The sequence below is a fragment of the Bos grunniens genome, chromosome 27, assembly GCF_055505025.1.
Source record: "Bos grunniens cultivar Pamir isolate PY7600 chromosome 27, Bosgru_T2T1.0, whole genome shotgun sequence".
Taxonomy (NCBI): domain Eukaryota; kingdom Metazoa; phylum Chordata; class Mammalia; order Artiodactyla; family Bovidae; genus Bos; species Bos grunniens.
The window spans coordinates 1,130,244-1,148,826 of record NC_141191.1 but is presented as its reverse complement, the minus strand read 5'-3'; the positions used below and the strand labels follow the sequence as shown (position 1 = coordinate 1,148,826).

Genomic DNA, 18,583 nt, shown 5'->3' with positions numbered 1-18,583 from the left:
ACACAAGAAGCCAGTAACAATGGTTACATTCAGGGAGGGAAATGAGTGGCTAGATGACAAGGATGAGAGGCTTTTTTTCTTTTACTTTTTTTACAGTGTGCCCCTTGGTATCTTTGAATTTAGTATTGATGTACACATATTATTCTAAAATTGAAACAATTTGTTTTTTTTTTTTAAAAAGCATAGTGTTTTAAATGCCCAGTAATAGAGTATCATTCCGCCATATAATGAACTATTAGGCAGTCATAAGAAAACATGTTTTGGAAGAACAGAGATGCTTATTATGTGTAAAATGAAGAAAGCATTAATTTAAATTGCATGCAGTTTCCCGATTTTGCTTTCATATATACCTGAAAAACAGAAAGGAAAATAACTCTACCAGCTTGTTGATAATGGTTGGTCATCTCTAATTGACAGGGTTCTGGGTATTGTTTTTCTTCAGGTTTCTCAGAATTTTCCATGCTTTTCACAATGAGAATGTTATCATTCCAGGGAGATGTGATACGAAATAGATAATCTTATCATCTATGTGTACCATATGTCAATCTTGGTAGATTTCAGCATTGTATTTTATTTCCCAGAACTGACTGTGAGGCAATTGTTCTTTAGCTAGATTTAAAGTAAACAATAAAGTCACTGCACCAAGATGAGCTTTGAGCTGTTTAAAAATGTGGTGGGGGTTGTCTTACAGTTTTGAAAGAGCTTACCTACCCTCAACTTTCCTCATTCCTGTTTAGTTTTAAACAAACAAAAAGCAGCAAAAATCAAAAACAAAGCAAAATTTTATCTATCCCCAGTGCAGGGGGGAACCCCAACTTAACTACCCAGGTCTAAACCGATCTAAGTCAAAAGAGGAAAAAGATGAGAGTTGAGAAAAACTTTCTCCCCATCCCCTCCTTCCCAAACCCCACATCTTGATTGAATTAATTAACCATATGAGGATTAAGGGCAGTGAAGTTTCATTCTGGGTTGCACAAAGTGGTTGTGATCTCTGTTTCTGCCTGCAGTGTTGTATGAGATCCTCTAAACCTTTTCCTCCATCTAGATCCTGAACCTACTGTTTCTCCTAATTGTGCCCCACTTCTGCTTCCCTCTCCCCTACATGTCTTATCTTCATAAAATAATCCTGGATGTAATAGAAACTCCATACACAATGGATAGAAAGAGGGAGGAAGAGAGACAGATAGATAAACAGATGGATGGGTAGCGAGTTCCATTACAGAGTGTTCTGCTCCTTTTGGGGGCATTCAAACATTATTTATTATTGAGTTAACCTTGAAAAAGAGGCCAGTTTTCCAAGGATGAAATGAATGTGAAGACTAGCTACCATCTCTGCAATTCATGATAAGAGACATGGAATGCCTAGTCTGAACTTTATATATGGACTTGACTCTAGTTTCTACTAAGACTTATTTAAAACCTGGAATAAATTATTTTAAAAACTACTACACATAATAGGGTCACCTCCACCATTTGCTGGATATGTAGGATTGACCATAATGCTATGAAAATGGAATGTACAGAATACTTTTTAAAAAATGCACTAATTTGGCAGCACCAGGTGTCAGTTGCAGCACGTGGAATCCAGTTCCCTAACCAGGGATCAAACCCTGGCCCCCTGCACTGAAAGCACAGAATCTTAGCCACTAGACCACCAGGAAAGTCCCCAGGACAAATACTTAATGCTCTATTGAATCTTAAAGGCTATTTAGGACACACAAATATAGTATTAGTCATTGTGTTCCCTTTATATATTTAGTTAAATCATAAGAATGGAGGGAAAATAGAAGCATATCATGAAAAAAATAAGCAATGTGCCAACTGGAGTTTCTGTAGCCTTCATACAATGTTCATACGCAGACTCCCAGAGATCCTTCAGTTCAGTTCAGTCACTCAGTCGTGTCTCTTTGTGACCCCATGAATCACAGCATGCCAGGCCTCCCTGTCCATCACCAACTCCCGGAGTTTACCCAAACCCATGTCCATTGAGTTGGTTATGCCATCCAACCATCTCATCCTCTGTTGTCCCCTTCTCCTCCTGCCTTCAATCTTTCCCAACATCAGGGTCTTTTCAAATGAGTCAGCTCTTCGCATCAGGTGGCCAAAGTAATGGAGTTTCAGCTTCAACATCAGTCCCTCCAATAAACACCCAGGACTGATCTCCTTTAGGATGGACTGGTTGGATCTCCTTGCTGTCCAAGGGACTTTTAAGAGTCTTCTCCAACACCACAGTTCAAAAGCATCAATTATTCAGTGCTCAGCTTTCTTTACAGTCCAACTCTCACATCCATACATGACTACTGGAAAAACCATAGCCTTAACTAGATGGACCTTTGTTGGCAAAGTAATGTCTCTGCTTTTTAATATGCTGTCTAAGTTGATCATAACTTTCCTTCGAAGGAGTAAGCATCTTTTAATTTCATGGCTTCAATCATCATCTGCAGTAATTTTGGAGCCCAGAAAAATAAAATCAGCCACTGTTTCCACTGTTCCTCCATCTATTTTGCCATGAAATGATGGGACCGGATGCCATGATCTTAGTTTTCTGAATGTTGAGCTTTAGCCAACTTTTTCACTCTCCTCTTTCATCAAGAGGCTCTTTAGTTCTTCTTCACTTTCTTCCATAAGGGTGGTGTCATCTGCATATCTGAGGTTATTGATATTTCTCCTGGCAATCTTGATTCCAGCTTGTGCTTCCTCCAGCCCAGCGTTTCTCATTATGTACTCTGCATAGAAGTTAATTAAGCAGGGTGACAATATACAGCCTGGACGTACTCCTTTTCCTATTTGGAACCAGTCTGTTGTTCCATGTCCAGTTCTAACTGTTGCTTCCTGACCTGCATACAGGTTTCTCAAGAGTCAGGTCAGGTGGTCTGGTATTCCCATCTCTTTCAGAATTTTCCACAGTTTATTGTGATCCACACAATCAAAGGCTTTGGCATAGCCAGAGATCTTTAGGAAGTTCCAGAGTCTTATCTGAAGCTTAGTTTCCCCATTTGCAAGGAAAGAATATTAATTATACTACCTTTCAGGTTGTGACGAGGATGGTTAATAGGTGCTCGATAAATATTAGTTGATTTGGATTCTGTCTGAATTAACATTTTAAAAAAAAAGAAAAGAAAAAGGGGTACCCAAAGCCAGTGCTCTGTGAGAACCTGGAGGGATGGGATGGGGAGGGAGGTGGAAGTGGTGTTCAGGTTAGAGGGGACACATGTATACCTATGGCCAATGTATGGCAAAACCATCATAGTGTTGTAATTATCCTCCAATTAAAAAAAAAAAAAAAACTTCCTGCCTGGTTAGGAAGCACTTCAGGTAAGAAGTAACTTGGTTGTGATTTGGAGGAAAAGGACCAAAAAGAAACTACTTGTGAATTCCAGGCCTGGTTTATCTAGTTAAAATTATGTTTGCTCTGATTCGTTCATGAATGAATCCATGAATCCACTTCCCCAGTGGCTCAGTGGTAAAGAACCTGCCTGCAGTGCAGAGAAGTGGGTTCGATTCCTGGGTCAGGAAGATCCCTTGGAGGAGGGCATGGCAACCCACTCCAGAAAAAAAATAAAGAAGTTCTCTCAGTACCAGGGTGATGGCTCAAAACCTAGAGGAAGTGGACATGTAAACTGAATAGTTTTTTAACATTGTTTTTCCAGGTGAGCTGGCATTGGAAGAATTTAACTGAACTGGATCAGCTCTGGATGCTAAAATGTTTATGGTTTAACTGGTACATCAATGTCTCCCCAACTCCCTGTGAGCAGGGTGTATGGAAGAAGCATTATATTCAAATGGTGAAAGAACTCCATGTTACCAAGCCCAAGGTAAATTTGGGAAAAGAAGAATTACTAACATCAGCTACTTAGGAATTCTAGAACTAAGTTGGAGAAGGCCAGTGTTTCAAAAGAAATATACCATGACTTCAAAATTCCCTTGTTCTAAGAACTTAACAGCTCTTTTCAAGATATCCATGTTAGTTGAAAGTCATCTGACACTCACAAACCACAGTTCCACCCAGGTTATGACTTGGAGCTCCTCATTCTCTCCAGATTCCTGGATTTCTGTGTCTCTGACGCCTACACTACACAATTCTGATACTGGGATTCTGTGGGTAATGTGCAGTATTTATTACCTATGGGTCATCAAATTTTACTTAACTAATTCAAATTTTTTGTGATTCTACCAGGCAAACTGAAGTTTATGTTTCTATCATTAATAAAGAAAAGTTTGCAAAAAATTAGTAATTAGGAAAGGGCAAAATGGGCATATTAAAGTTCTTTTCACTTTAGAATCTAGCAATGTAAAGTCCTTACATAGAATTGTAAACAGTAAATAGTATGAGCATAAATTTTTCTAGTGGTTTTCTATGCATTGTAACCAATGTTTATGTTCGTTCTTATAGTCACAGTTAATTAGATAACTTATGGGAAATTTTTATGAGCTTTTTCTTTATGGCATGATCTATATACATGCAGAGTTGTGCATCGTGTTGTATAATAGAAGAGTTCCTGAAAATTATGTGTAAATTACAATTTTAAAATTATTTTTAAAACCACGGGAATTTTTTTTATTTATAGAAAAGCTGCAGTGAGTCCTTTTTGAATTGGAGAATCCTTTTGAAAGATGAATAGTTGGCTCTTAACATGCTGATTTACGTTTCATTTTATTGTGTTTACTTGAAGTAGAAACCCTCTACATTTAATATAGTAATAAACTGCATAATTAATATTGTTATAATTACAATGATAAAAGCAGTCTTTCTGATTTCAGTGATGGCTGTTCTTCATGAGAATTTCTTTTAAAAAGAAAAATGTAAAGTGCAGTGGTGGAAGAGTTATTTTAAAAATTACACTAGCTATGACTCCTTTTATCACAAGGCTTTCCTTAACTCTCATTCAACATCACTCATAGCCAGGGAAAGGCTTCAATAGCTGACGCGTGGGCTGTTCTGGGACAGAGGAGAGAAAAGTGATCAACCAGGTTGTAGAATGAAAAAAGGTTTTGAGTATTGTATGTAATACTGATTTTAATACTTGGTCTTCAACAATAACTCTTTTTCCAGAAACTATGTATGCACTTCCCTGGTGGCTCAGATGGTAAGGAATCCATCTGCAATGCAGGAGATGCAGGTTTGATCCCTGGGTCGGGAGGATCCTCTGGAGAAGAGAATGGCCACCCACTCCAGTGTTCTTGCCTGGAGAATCCCCATGGTTGGAGGAGCCTGGTGGGCTACAGTCCATAGGATCATAAAGAGTCAGACATGACTGAGCAACTAACACACACATATTTTAAGATGATGAATAGTTCTGATACAAGAAAATTGCCACCTTGTCGCTTAGTATTTCATTTCTTTAGGGAGTAGTTTGTTATAGTAAATTTCAGTTTTTCTATTAAAGAAAAAATTGGCAAATTAAACCCAGTAAGATATAAAAAAAGAATAAGACATGATGACCAAGTGGGATGTATCCAAGGAGAGTAAGGTTAGCATAATATTAAAAACTCAGTCCATGTAATTCACAGAATAAAAGAGAAAAGATGTCTGGTTATTTCAATATATGCAAACAAAAGCATTTAAAATTTTTTCATCATTTGCCATTTAAAAAAGTCTCAAACGGCTTTGGGTAAAGGGAACAAAGTTTTTGTTTACTTAACAGAAAAGTCATCAGTTTTCATTATTATCTATTCTGTTAATGGGTCAAATATTTTGTACTTTTCAGAATTAATGATGTTTATTTATGTCTATAGTTACGAGCATTCATACCTAAATTTTCTCCCCTGAAAATGCTTTTTTATTATCATGTATTCTTTATTACCAGTGGTGTTAAACAAGACCTCTTCCAGCAAAAATAGATTTCATTCAATATAAACTCAGAAAAATGAAATGAATGTCCATCTTATTTATTTTATTTTTTTGGCCACCCCGTGTGACTTGGGCTCTTAGTTCCCTGACCAGGGATTGAACTCCTGCTCTTGGCAGTGAAAGTGTGGAGTCCTCATCACTGGACCACCAGGGAATTCCTTGAATGTCCATTTTAAGTGAGATCCGCACTGTGCTGTGCTTAGTTGCTCAGTCGTGTCCAGCTCTTTTCAGCCCCATGGCCTGTAGCTCACCAGGCTCCTCTGTCCATGGGGATTCTCTAGGCAAGAGTACTGGAGTGGGTTGCCAGGATTCACACAAAACACTGAACACTAATCTTGTAATGAGCCATCGATTATATAAAAGTAAAATGTCTTCTTACTCTACTTACAATCACTCACTAAATCAATAAATATGTATTAAATACTGTTATGTGCTAGCTGCTAAGGGTACAATGGTCTTAACCCCACTTTCTGGGAGCCTAGTCTATGGCCCAGGATACAAACAGATAGTTACCACACTGAATACGAAGTACTATCCTGTAAGAGAAATATGCACAAAGAAAGAGCAGTTGAAACAAGGATAAGAAACTAACTGATTCTGCTTGGAGGAACTTAGGGAATTTTTAAATTTTCACAAACAATTTAAGCAAACCAATTTACTGAGCAAAGCTTCCCTAATCTCTTAAAGAACAAAAATTAAGCCTTTAATGGCTTCTCAACATAGCAGTACCTCTTCCCTTAGGCTACAACCGCATAAAAACCCTTACGAATTTTATATACAAGAAAACCAGACTTTCATTTTGGGCAATTAGAAAATAGACTTTCCAAAAAAAAAAAAAAAGACTTTCATCTCCCAATTCTTTAGAAATGGCTGAAGTTTTGATAATTGATAAAGTCTATAGTTTACCCCTACATAATGGAAATTGTGTTTTAGATAGGTAGAACAGGGTACTGTTTTCAAGAACGTATATTGTTATGAACAAACTAACTGCAGTTGTGGAATAACTGTATAATAATATGGCAGGAGAGGTGGCGATACAGGATAGAGAAGTTCACTGTGTGGCCTGAAGCTGGAGAGTCCTGGATTCAAATTCTGACCCTGGGTCTTACTGCTTATGTCTTCACAGTAGTAGTGGAAAAATTTATCAGTTTATCCTACCGTCAGTTTTCTGTTCTGTAAAATGGAAGCAGTTACGATTACCTTTTAAAGTTATTATGAAGGTTAAATAAAGTAATGTAGGAACGGGACTTTCCTGGTTGTCCAATGGTTAAGACTCTCTGCTTCCAATGTAAGGGGTGCAGGTTCGATCCCTGGTAGGGGGAACTAAGATCCCACATGCCTCACTGTATAACACCCCTCAAAAAATAATAAGGTAGGAATACTTCCTGAGACAGTGCCTGGCACATACAAGTACCTCTGGGTTGGTGGCTGCTGTAATCACTGCCACCATTATCAGTGTCATCATGGTGATGATGATAATGATTTTTATTAAAGGATTTATTTATTTATTCATTTTTGGTTGCAAAGGGTCTTCATTACTGCCCTTGGGCATTCTCTAGTTGTAGTGAGCAGGGGCTATTCTTTACCTTCCATGCTCAGATTCTTCTTGCGATGGCTCCTCTTGTTGCAGAGCACAGACTCTAGAGCTCTGGCTCAGTGGTTGTGGCACACGGGCATGTGGAATCTTCCTGGACCAGGGATTGAACCAGTGTCCCCTGCATTGGCAGGCAGATTCTTAATCACTAGACCACCAGGGAAGTCCATGTTCTTTGTTTTACTTTTGTTGTTATTATAGTATTTTGAGAACAGAAATAATTTTCTCCTTCTAGACACCTCCAAAAGATGGGTTTGTGATCACAGATGTTCAACCCATTAGAAGCAGTTCTCCAGGGGGAAAGCTGTCTCCTTCATCTGCTTTCCGATCCTCTTCCTCTTCAAGAAAGAAGAACCACCCAGGGGAGAAAGAACTCCCACCCTGGAGGTCTTCTGAGAAGCATCCAACTGATATCATTCACTTCAACTACCTGGATAGCTGTGACCCCATTGAACACAGCTGGCAAGGGTAAGAACTGTGCCCTTCTCCACTTCTTCCCTTTTAGAAACAATTTACTGGCACTTTGGTCTATGAAAAGATGAAAACAGAAGCTACTGTGAAATACAAATGCTTTTCACTGGTGGTGGTGGTTTAGTCACTGAATCAGTCAGACTCTGTGCAACCCCATGGACTGTAGCCCAACAGGCTCCTCTGTCCATGGGGACTCTCTAGGCAAGAATACTGGAGTGGGTTGCCATTCTCTTTTCCAGGGATCTTCCCAACCCAAGGATCAAAACTGCATCTGCTGCATTGCAGGTGGATTCTTTACTGCTGAGCCACCAGGAAAGCCCCAAGAAGCAAAAAGTGATTGAAAGTAAATGAACCTTTATTGGTAAATTTGACCTTTTCTTTAGGATTTGTTTGCATTTTGTAATTTGTAGCTGTAATGCTTTCCTTACAGCTTCTTTTAATACCTCAGAACAGTCTTTTCCATATTTGCGCCTCCCTTCTGTGACATTGATATATATTCATATATATATATCAAATGATATAATCATATATATATATTTAATTATGTATGTACATACATAATTTTGTATGGGCTTCCCTGGTGGCTCAGAACCCACCTGCACTGCGGGAGACCTGGGTTCCATCCCTGGGTTGAGAAGATCCCTTGGAGGAGGGCATGGTAATCCACTCCAGTATTCTTGCCTGGAGAATCCCCATGGACAGAGGAGGCTGGTGGGCTACAATCCATGGAGTCACAAGGAGTTGGACACAACTGAGCGACTAAGCACAGTGCAGCATAATTTTGTATAAAAAAATGTATTATATGAAGAATACACACAGAGTGTATATTTACTTAACAAATTCTGGAAGTAATTTCTGAATTGCTAACTCATATCATTGTCAAAACAAATCTGCTAACTAGAATTCAATGTTTGTTTCTGGTTCATTTTGCCTTTAGCCTGAGGGTATATACTCATAATAATAATAATGTGAATCCATACTTTATCCTATTATATGCAATCACTTTAAAAAAACAAATATTAATATTAATACAAACAATAAGGTTACTGAAAACAGTTTAGGATGTCTTTGCCTGTGTTTTTGTCCTTAGGATATGTTCTACTAAGGCTGTTCAGACAAATGACTGTGTTAAAGTCCTATGAAGTTATTCCTTTGTGTGGGGTAACACCACCAGCTGTTTTTAGATTTTTGGAATTTTTTTTTTATTTCATAATTTTGAGATGGTTCCAAAGTCAAATATACAAAACAAAGTGTATCTGGAGAAGTCTCCAATTCTGTTCCCTGTTCCTAACTGGATCACAGGGGAATCCTACAGATAGGTAAACTATTTTTTTAAATGTCCTTACATTTAAAAAACCATAAAGGTGGGGAAGTGGGGTGGATGAAAAAAATATAAACAAATACAGACACACGCACCCCTTTCTGAAAGAAATGGTGTCCCACAATACATACCACTTTATCCCAATTCTTTCTTCATGTAACAATATTTCCAGGAGCTCACTCCACAGGTATATGAAGAAATACTCTGGCCTCCTTTTTACAGCCCACAGTCCTCCATTGTGTGGATGTGTCAGAGTTTATTCAACCCCTTCTCTATTGATAGACACTTGGCTTCTTTCCAGCTGAGTGAAGATAATCTTTTAAACCGCAGGAGCAACAAAATCAAATAGACAAACAGCTATGCCAACCACCAAAGCTTTAAAATGACATTTATAATTTTCCCAATGCTCTCCAATTAACAGAAGAAGAAAAAGACATGAAATGACCCCAGCTTTCAACCGACAGTCACATGATAAGAAAAATAAATCACAGGACAGATCTAAACTAAGAAAAGCACAGTCGCTGTTAAGTATTGCTTACAAGACATTCCCGCCCCCCCATCCCCCTGCCCGCCATAATGTTAATGAAAAACGCTGGATCTCTATAGTCCTATTCTTGAGATTGATTTTTTTTAATGGAAACCATTAAGTAACGGTTTAAATTCTGGTCTCTGACACTGACTGGCTAGCTGTGTGACCTTGAAGATGCCCTTTATTTAATCTCTCTGAGCCTCGGTTTTTTTTAAAAGCTTGGATGGATTGATGTGTGTGAATCTGCTTTGAAAACTATACAATATAAAGGAAGTATTATTATCATTGTTTCTTTCTTCTTCTGTGAGTCCTTTGGGGTCACAGAGGGGAGCCTATAGAAATTTCTCTGTAGAAATTACTTATCTGTAGAATGCAAGTTCCACTGACCTAAGAAAAAGGTATTGTGCTGTGCTTAGTCGCTCAGTTGTATCCAACTCTCTGCGGTTCCATGGACTGTAGCCCGCCAGGCTCCTTTGTCCACAGAATTTTCCAGGCGAAAATACTGGAATGGATTACCTTTTTCTATTTCAGGGGATCTTCCTGACCCAGAGATCGAGCCCATCTTCTCTTGCATCTCCTGCATTGGCAGGAGAATTCTTTACCACTGGCACCACCTGGCAAGCCCAAGAAAAAGATATTGAGTTGGCCAAAAACTTGATTCTGGCTTTTCCTTGACATGTTATGGAAAAACCCAAACATTTTGGCCAGCCCAATACACGTTCCATAGGTGTTCTGTCACCAGATGACTTCAGAAAAAAAAAAAACGAATTAAGAATTTTTCTTTCCCTAATTAAAAAATAGCTAGTTGACAGCCTAATAAAAGTCAGTGGTTGTGACTAGAGAGCGTTATTATTTCAGAGCAGAATTTCCCAAATTGTGGTTCTGTACCCTCAGTGTATCCCTTTCAGCACATATGAGAGTCTTTGGAGCCAAGCAGAAGGGAATAAGGGTGGAATAAAAAGTTTCTATTAGTAGTAAAGATTTAGAAAAAGGCTGTAGATACACACTAAAGGGAAATTAATATAAAATGGGTGTCAATTGGGAGAAGGATAAGTGTGTACTCATGAATAAATCACTTCTATAGCTCTCCTTTAAAGCTTAATTACTTTCTGTTTCAATGCGTTTTCAAGTGTTATGTTCCAAAAGAGAAAGAGAGAGATGAGTTTTTTGAAATAGGTTAGTCTATATTCTGAGGAGACAATCTGGTTGGACGGGATGAGACTTATCACAGACATATGTACCGAGGACCAAGGGAATGAGGAAGCTTAACATAGAGCAGTAAAATTGTCAGTGAAAACCTTAATTGAGAAAAATAACTATGAGGTTTATCACCCGAGCCACTCAGGCATGCAGCTGCCTAGTTGCCCAGCCCCTCCTCAGCCAGAAGTAGAAGAGAAATCGGGGGGAGAACAGGGAATTTGCAGGAAGATAAAAGTTGGTGATGTATGCTTACAAACTATGAGCTGCTGCTGCTGCTGCTATTGCTGCTAAGTGGCGTCAGTCGTGTCTGACTCTGTGCAATCCCATAGACGGCAGCCCACCAGGCTCCCCCATCCCTGGGATTCTCCAGGCAAGGACACTGGAGTGGGTTGCCATTGCCTTCTCCAACAAACTATGAGCACAATCGGACATTTCTCTGGCTTAAAAAAAAAAAAAAACAAAACAAAAATCAAAGGCTAAATAGAAACCCTCTCTCTGGGTTTTTGACATTCACCATCTGTCACCCTCTAGCAGGGCGTGCTTAAGTTAAAACAGTCATAGATTAAAGACTTCAAAAGTTGTGCTCATTCAAGCTGAAAGGGAAACCAGGGCAAAGTAAACAAGGATGGAACACCATTAAGCTACGAGTAGGTGAAGTGTGCGATTATATGGATCTACTTGTGTGTGTTATTTGCTCAGTCATGTCTGACTCTGTAGACTGTGGACTGTGGACTGTAGCCTGCCAGGCTTTTCTGTCCATGGAATTCTCCAGCCAAGAATACTGGAGTGGGTTGCCATTTCCTCCTCCAGGGGATCTTCCGACCCAGGGATCGAACCTGGGTCTCCTGCATTGCAGGTGGGTTCTTCCTGCAAGCCACCAGGGAAGCATACTGGTGTGGTTTCTGTAAATATGCTAATTAGAATCACTGCTGCTGCTAAATCGCTTCAGTCATGTCCGACTCTGTGCGACCCCATAGACAGCAGCCCACGAGGCTCCCCCGTCCCTGGGATTCTCCAGGAAAGAACACTGGAGTGGGTTGCCATTTCCTTCTCCAAATTAGAATCACTATTTCTGCTTAATTATGATAAGGAGTAATTAAACCCTCCAAAACAACAGAATGGGAAAGACTAGGGATCTCTTCAAGAAAATCAGAGAGAGCAAAGGAACATTTCATGCAAAGATGAGCTCGATAAAGGACAGAAATGGTATGGACCTAACAGAAGCAGAAGATATTAAGAAGAAATGGCAAGAATACACAGAAGAACTGTACAAAAAAGATCTTCACAACCCAGATAATCACGATGGTGTGATCACTCAACCTAGAGCCAGACATCCTGGAATGTGAAGTCAAGTGGGCCTTAGAAAGCATCACTACAAACAAAGCTAGTGGAGGTGATGGAATTCCAGTTGAGCTATTCCAAATCCTGAAAGATGATGCTGTGAAAGTGCTACACTCAATATGCCAGCAAATTTGGAAAACTCAGCAGTGGCCACAGGACGGGAAAAGGTCAGTTTTCATTCCAATCCCAAAGAAAGGCAATGCTAAAGAATGCTCAAACTACCACACAATTGCACTCATCTCACATGCTAGTAAAGTAATGCTCAAAATTCTCCAAGCCAGGCTTCAGCAATACATGAACCATGAACTTCCTGATGTTCAAGCTGGTTTGAGAAAAGGCAGAGGAACCAGAGATCAAATTGCCAACATCCACTGGATCATTGAAAAAGCAAGAGAGTTCCAGAAAAACATCTATTTCTGCTTTATTGACTATGCCAAAGCCTTTGACTGCGTGGATCACAATAAACTGTGGAAAATTCTGAAAGAGATGGAAATACCAGACCACCTGATCTGCCTCTTGAGAAATTTGTATGCAGGTCAGGAAGCAACAGTTAGAACTGGACATGGAAAAACAGACTGGTTCCAAATAGGAAAAGGAGTACGTCAAGGCTGTATAATGTCACCCTGTTTGTTTAACTTATATGCAGAGTACATCATGAGAAATGCTGGACTAGAAGAAGCACAAGCTGGAATCAAGATTGCCAGGAGAAATATCAATAACCTCAGATATGCAGATGACACCACCCTTATGGAAGAAAGTGAAGAGGAACTCAAAAGCCTTTTGATGAAAGTGAAAATGGAGAATGAAAAAGTTGGCTTAAAGCTCAACGTTCAGAAAACGAAGATCATGGCATCCGGTCCCACCACTTCATGGGAAATAGATGGGGAAACAGTGGAAACAGTGTCAGACTTTATTTTTCTGGGCTCCAAAATCACTACAGATGGTGGCTGCAGCCATGAAATTAAAAGACACTTACTCCTTGGGAGAAAAGTTATGACCAACCTAGATAGCATATTCAAAAGCAGAGACATTAGTTTGCCAACAAAGGTTCATCTAGTCAAGGCTATGGTTTTTCCTGTGGTCATGTATGGATGTGAGGGTTGGACTGTGAAGAAGGCTGAGTGCCGAAGAATTGATGCTTTTGAACTGTGGTGTTGGAGAAGACTCTTGAGAGTCCCTTGGACTGCACGGAGATCCAACCAGTCCATTCTGAAGGAGATCAGCCCTGGGATTACTTTGGAAGGAATGATGCTAAAGCTGAAACTCCAGTACTTTGGCCACCTCATGCGAAGAGTTGACTCATTGGAAAGGACTCTGATGCTGGGAGGGATTGGGGCAGGAGGAGAAGGGGACAACAGAGGATGAGATGGCTGGATGGCATCACTGACTCGATGGATGTGAGTCTGAGTGAACTCCAGGAGTTGGTGATGGACAGGGAGGCCTGGCGTGCTGCGATTCATGGGGTCACAAAGAGTCAGACACGACTGAGTGACTGATCTGATCTGATCTGAAACCCTCTGAAAGTGAGCTGAGATGTTTGACTCCACATTGGTGTCTGTGATGTGAGTGCATGCTTAGTCTTGTCTAACTCTTTGCAACCCCATGGACCATAGCCTGCCAGGCTCCTCCTTTCCTTGGAATTTTCCAGACAAGAATACTGCAGTGGGTTGCCATTTCCTACTCCAGGTGATCTTTCAGACCCAGGGATCGAACCCAAGTCTACTGCATCTCCTGCGTTGGCAGGCAGAGTCTGTACCACTCTGCCACTGGGGGAGCCTTGTGGCTGTTCAGGCCGCAAACTGCAGGTGGCTAAGGCCCCCTCCCTCCACTGTGCCAGTTTCCCCCACCGCCCACCACACCCCTCCCTCAGAGGAAAGGAGCAACCTCCTACATGAGGCAAGGTGATTGTGAAAATGAAATACTAGCTATGGGGCCTGAGACGAGAACTGGGTTTTGAGAAAATTCATTTAGGGGACATTAAGAAAGTAAGGAGTATATAAAATCTGACAATAAAATGGATAAAGAAGGACCTACTGTACAGCACAGGGAACTCTGCTTAATGTTATGCGGCAGCCTGGATGGGAGAGGGGTTTGGGGGAGAATGGATACATGAATACGTATGTCTGAGTCCCTTTGCTGTCCACCTGAAGCCATCACAACATTGTGAATCGGCTGTACTCCAGTGTAAAATAGAAAGCTGAAAACGAAACAGAAACGACAAGTGCAGCTGTGGAGAGAGTGTGGTAGACACAGCCCAGGTGTGATTAGAGTGGAGAAAATCACAGATTCATTAGATAGAAAGTTCTTGCATCATTTAGACAGGTTTATCTAGGAAGATTCAGGAGGAACTAGAGAAACAGGGGAACAGGAAAAACTTAGGGGAGCGCCTCACAAAGCCAGGATAAGAAGGACAGATCACCAGTGCCCAGGGAGGACGTGAGGCCTGAGCACTGGTGTGCACCCTGCCCCTCAAAGTGGGAAGAGGTGTGTGATGCTAGGAGAGGTTAAAGCTTTGTGAGATGGGGCAGTTAGAAGAAAAACAGCGCAGGTGTGAAGGACAAAGAACATTCCTTTGAATATCCCCAAACTTTTGGGCACCAGGGACCAGTTTTATGAAAGAGGATTTTTTTCCATGAATTGTAGAAGGGGGGATGGTTTCAGGATGATTCAAGTGCATTACATTTATTGTGTACTTTATTTCTATTATTATTACATCAGTTCCACCTCAGATCATCAGGTATTAGATCCCGGAGGTTGGGGACCACTCTCTCAACTATCTCTCCAGTGCATGGCTATCAGGTCACTGAGGCATCTTCACTGTTTGCCTGTCATTACTTAGAGCCTTCAAATAATAGAATTATCCCCCCAAACAGAAACATTCTCAAAGAAACAGTTTCAAATCTGTGTATATTGTTGTGAGTGGGTGATGTTTTCTACTATTATTAGGGTTGAGTTTCAACGGTACCTGACTCCCCTTTGAATTCTAGCCCAGCCTCATCATAGCTGCTTCATTGAACCACCTTTTGGTGTGAATCATTGATAGAAGCTAGCCTTCCCATGTGGCTCAGTGGTAAAGAATCCACCTGCCAATATTGGAGACATGGGTTTGACCCCTGGCTCGGGAAGAGTCCCCTGGGAGAGGAAATGACAACCCATTCCAATATTCTTGCCTGGGAAAATCCTATAGACAGAGGAGCCTCGCGGGCTACAGTCTGTGGGGTCCCAAAGAGTTGGACACGACTGAGTGAATCTCTATTTGATTACTAATGCTTTATCATTTTGAAGGTGATTTATTAAAATTATATAAACATCAAGGTATGTTCATTCCCATTAGTTTTTTGTTGTGGTGGTTGTTTGTTTGTTTTGCTTTTTGGCCATACCATGTGGCATGTGGGATCTTAATTCCCTGACCAGGGATTGAACCTGTGACCCCTTGCATTGGAAGCTCAGAATCTTAACCACTGGACCATTAAGGAAGTCCCATCATTAGTTATTATAATAAAATTCCAGACAGAACAAAGCCTTGAAAAAATACAAGCACTACAGGACAGCCAGGTTCCACCTTAAACTTCAGAGATTTTCCCATCTTGAGTAAAGACGTGATAAAAATTATTTTTTAAAATCTTGACAGCTGGTCCCACGATTCCTTTTTGGGAAGAGGAAGGAGGGAGCAGTCTCCTTGGGGGAAAGCCACTGAGGAGCAAATGCTACAGGCACCTGGACTCCAGGGGAGGGAAAACCCACCAGGCTGGAGATTAGAGGAAGAGTTTCTTGTTTCTGCTCCTGCAAGGAGTCGAGGGGGTGGGGAGCAGAGGGCAGAAAGGAAAGAAATAAGACCACGAAAGAAAAGCCAGCCGGATGGAGGGAAGCTGAGCCCAGGCAGGGGAAAATGACATGTCAGTGTTAGATGGTAACCCAGCCATTCCCAATCAAATTTGTTCCCTATTACTGGGATGTAAAGCCTGCCTTCCATCTCTTGAGGAAATTGTACTCAATTTACACATGCAAGCAAGATCTCAGTAGTCTAGAAACCAAGAAAGCCCTTCAGGACTATTTACAAAAACCAAGGTGGGGAGGGCAGAACTTCCCTGGCAGTCCAGTGGTTAAGACTTCACGCTTCCAGGGGGTGAAGGTTTGATCCTTGGTAAGGGAACTAAGATCCTACACGCTGAACTTGGCCAAGGGAGGGGAAAAAATGCTATCCCTAAAAATAAAACCAAGAGGGGTGGGCTTTGGGCTTCCCAGGGCTGGAATTGGGACCCAGCTGAGCTGACATCTTGTTTTTTCTTTCCTTTTTCCTACCAAGTTAAATATAAAAACAAATACTTTTTGTCTCACGCTCAGCTTTTTTTCTTGAAGGTTAGAAGTCCTCACTTTCCAGGTTTTGATTTGGCCAAGGATTTCAAAAAGCTTTCTGTTCACAGCCTTGAGCTAAACACAAGTAACAAAAGCTTCTAATTGCCTGCTTACTCTAATTGCTTTAGATAAGACCTTATCTTGCCTGGTGCTCCTCTCCTTAACTCCAGCCTCTGTGGTTACTGTCTTGACCTCCTTCCAGGAGAACTTGATTCTTAATGTCCTGATTGTTTTTTAATAATCTTTAAGCTTTCTCACTTTTTTTCCCCCTATCTGGGTTAAGAGAGGAGGAGAAAGGAGTATTCTCTAAAGCGACTCATGGTTCATGTCTAAGAAAAAACAATGGTTTAAGAATTGGGAAACCCCAGGTTCTGGCCTTAGCTCTACTGTTGACTAGCAGACACTCAAGCTATTTCTAAAATAAATTAGAATTGCATCTTTTTTTTTTTTTTTAATAATTGAGGCTTCTTTTAAATATTTATTTTATTTATTAAGTATTTATTTCACTGCACCGGGTCTTAGTTGCAGCACATAAGATCAATCTTCCTTGTGGCATGTGGGATCTAGTTCCCTGACCAGGGATCGAGCTCACACCCACTGCATTGGGAGCACAGAGTCTTAGCCACTGGACCACCAGGGAAGTCCCTGAAATACCTCTTTAATGTCTCTTCCAGGCTCAAGTCTGAATCTCTGGACCCTCATCGTTTCCCACATTTCCTCTCTGCTTTCCCCCAGTACCAAGAAAGAATCCGGTGTATTCATGAATCCTAATTCCAAATCATTAAAAACTGGTTTCTGTCTCTTTTTTTTCCTTCGAACTTTAGAAAACCTAATTAATTAAAACAGAAGAATTTATAAAACATAGTTTATACAGTGGTTTTCTTGCAAGCAGTCTTTAACAGACTTCTTTCAAAGTTTGACAAATACACTAGGTGTTTGGTTTGGGTATGCAGAACTAAAAATATCTAAAGGAGAGATTTTTAATTACTTAGTTCAACCTGTGAAATTCCTGAGAATTCCATTTGGAAAAAGAATAAGAAAGAATATGGGGGACTTCCCTGGAGGTCCAGTGGCTAAGACACTAGTCCCAACGTAGGGGGCCTGGGTTTGATCCCTGGTCAGGAAACTAGATTCCACATGCCACAGTGAAGACCTGAAGAAGCCAAATGAATGAATAAATAAAATTTAGGAGCAAAACAACAATATATTTTTTGAAAAAATGGAATATGGGCTTTGCAGTCTGAAAGACCTGGCCTTTTTTTTTCATGGTAAGAAGCAAACAGCATTTATTTCAGAGAGAAAGTACAAAACTCTCAGCATAGACACAGAGGAGGTGAAGTGTGCCAGACCGGGGCTTTGCAGTACAACTTTAGATAAGTTACTTAACCTCTCTGAGCCTCAATTTTTTAAAATATTTCCCTGTTTTATTCATACTTTTTTAACTTTATTTTTTAATTGGAGGAAAATCGCTTTACAATGTTGTGATGGTTTCTACCATAAAAACATGAAATGCTTCACCAATTTGCATGTCATCCTTGAGCAGGGGCCATGCTAATCTTCTTTGTATCATTCCAATTTAAGTATATGTGCTGCCAAAGTGAGCACTGAGCCTCAATTTCTTCATCTATGAAATGGGAATGATACCTCCCTTGCAGGACTGTTGTGAGGACCACATGCCAGGTATATATTAAGTACTCAATACATGTTCATGTTCTCCTCCATTAAACACCATCTTATTTTTTACTGTACTCACCAAGAGCACACACTTGGGCCTGAAACAGCCTAGGTTCAATGCCTGATCCCACAATTTTAGCAACTCGGTGATTTGGGACAAGTTGTTAACAATTTCAGAAACACTGTTTTCTCATCTGGAAAATGGAGTTAGCAACAAGAGTGCCCAGCTCCAGGAAGCATTCATGA

The 18,583-nt window shown here is 40.5% G+C and overlaps 1 long non-coding RNA gene and 1 other non-coding gene across 2 annotated transcripts in view; one reads left to right on the top strand and one right to left on the bottom strand.

Moving 5' to 3' along the window:
• LOC147343384 (uncharacterized) overlaps positions 1 to 8,249 on the top strand; it is a 35,678-nt gene extending 27,429 nt beyond the window's left edge. Inside the window, exons 5-6 of the long non-coding RNA XR_015156079.1 lie at positions 3,651 to 3,815; positions 7,681 to 8,249. This is a non-coding gene — a long non-coding RNA (uncharacterized LOC147343384). The remainder of the gene's footprint in view (positions 1 to 3,650; positions 3,816 to 7,680) is intronic.
• A 9,912-nt stretch (positions 8,250 to 18,161) lies between these two features.
• LOC147343383 (U6 spliceosomal RNA) lies at positions 18,162 to 18,268 on the bottom strand. The gene has a single exon (XR_015156523.1). It is a non-coding gene; the product is annotated as a U6 spliceosomal RNA (small nuclear RNA).
• Between the last annotated feature and the right edge of the window lie 315 nt (positions 18,269 to 18,583).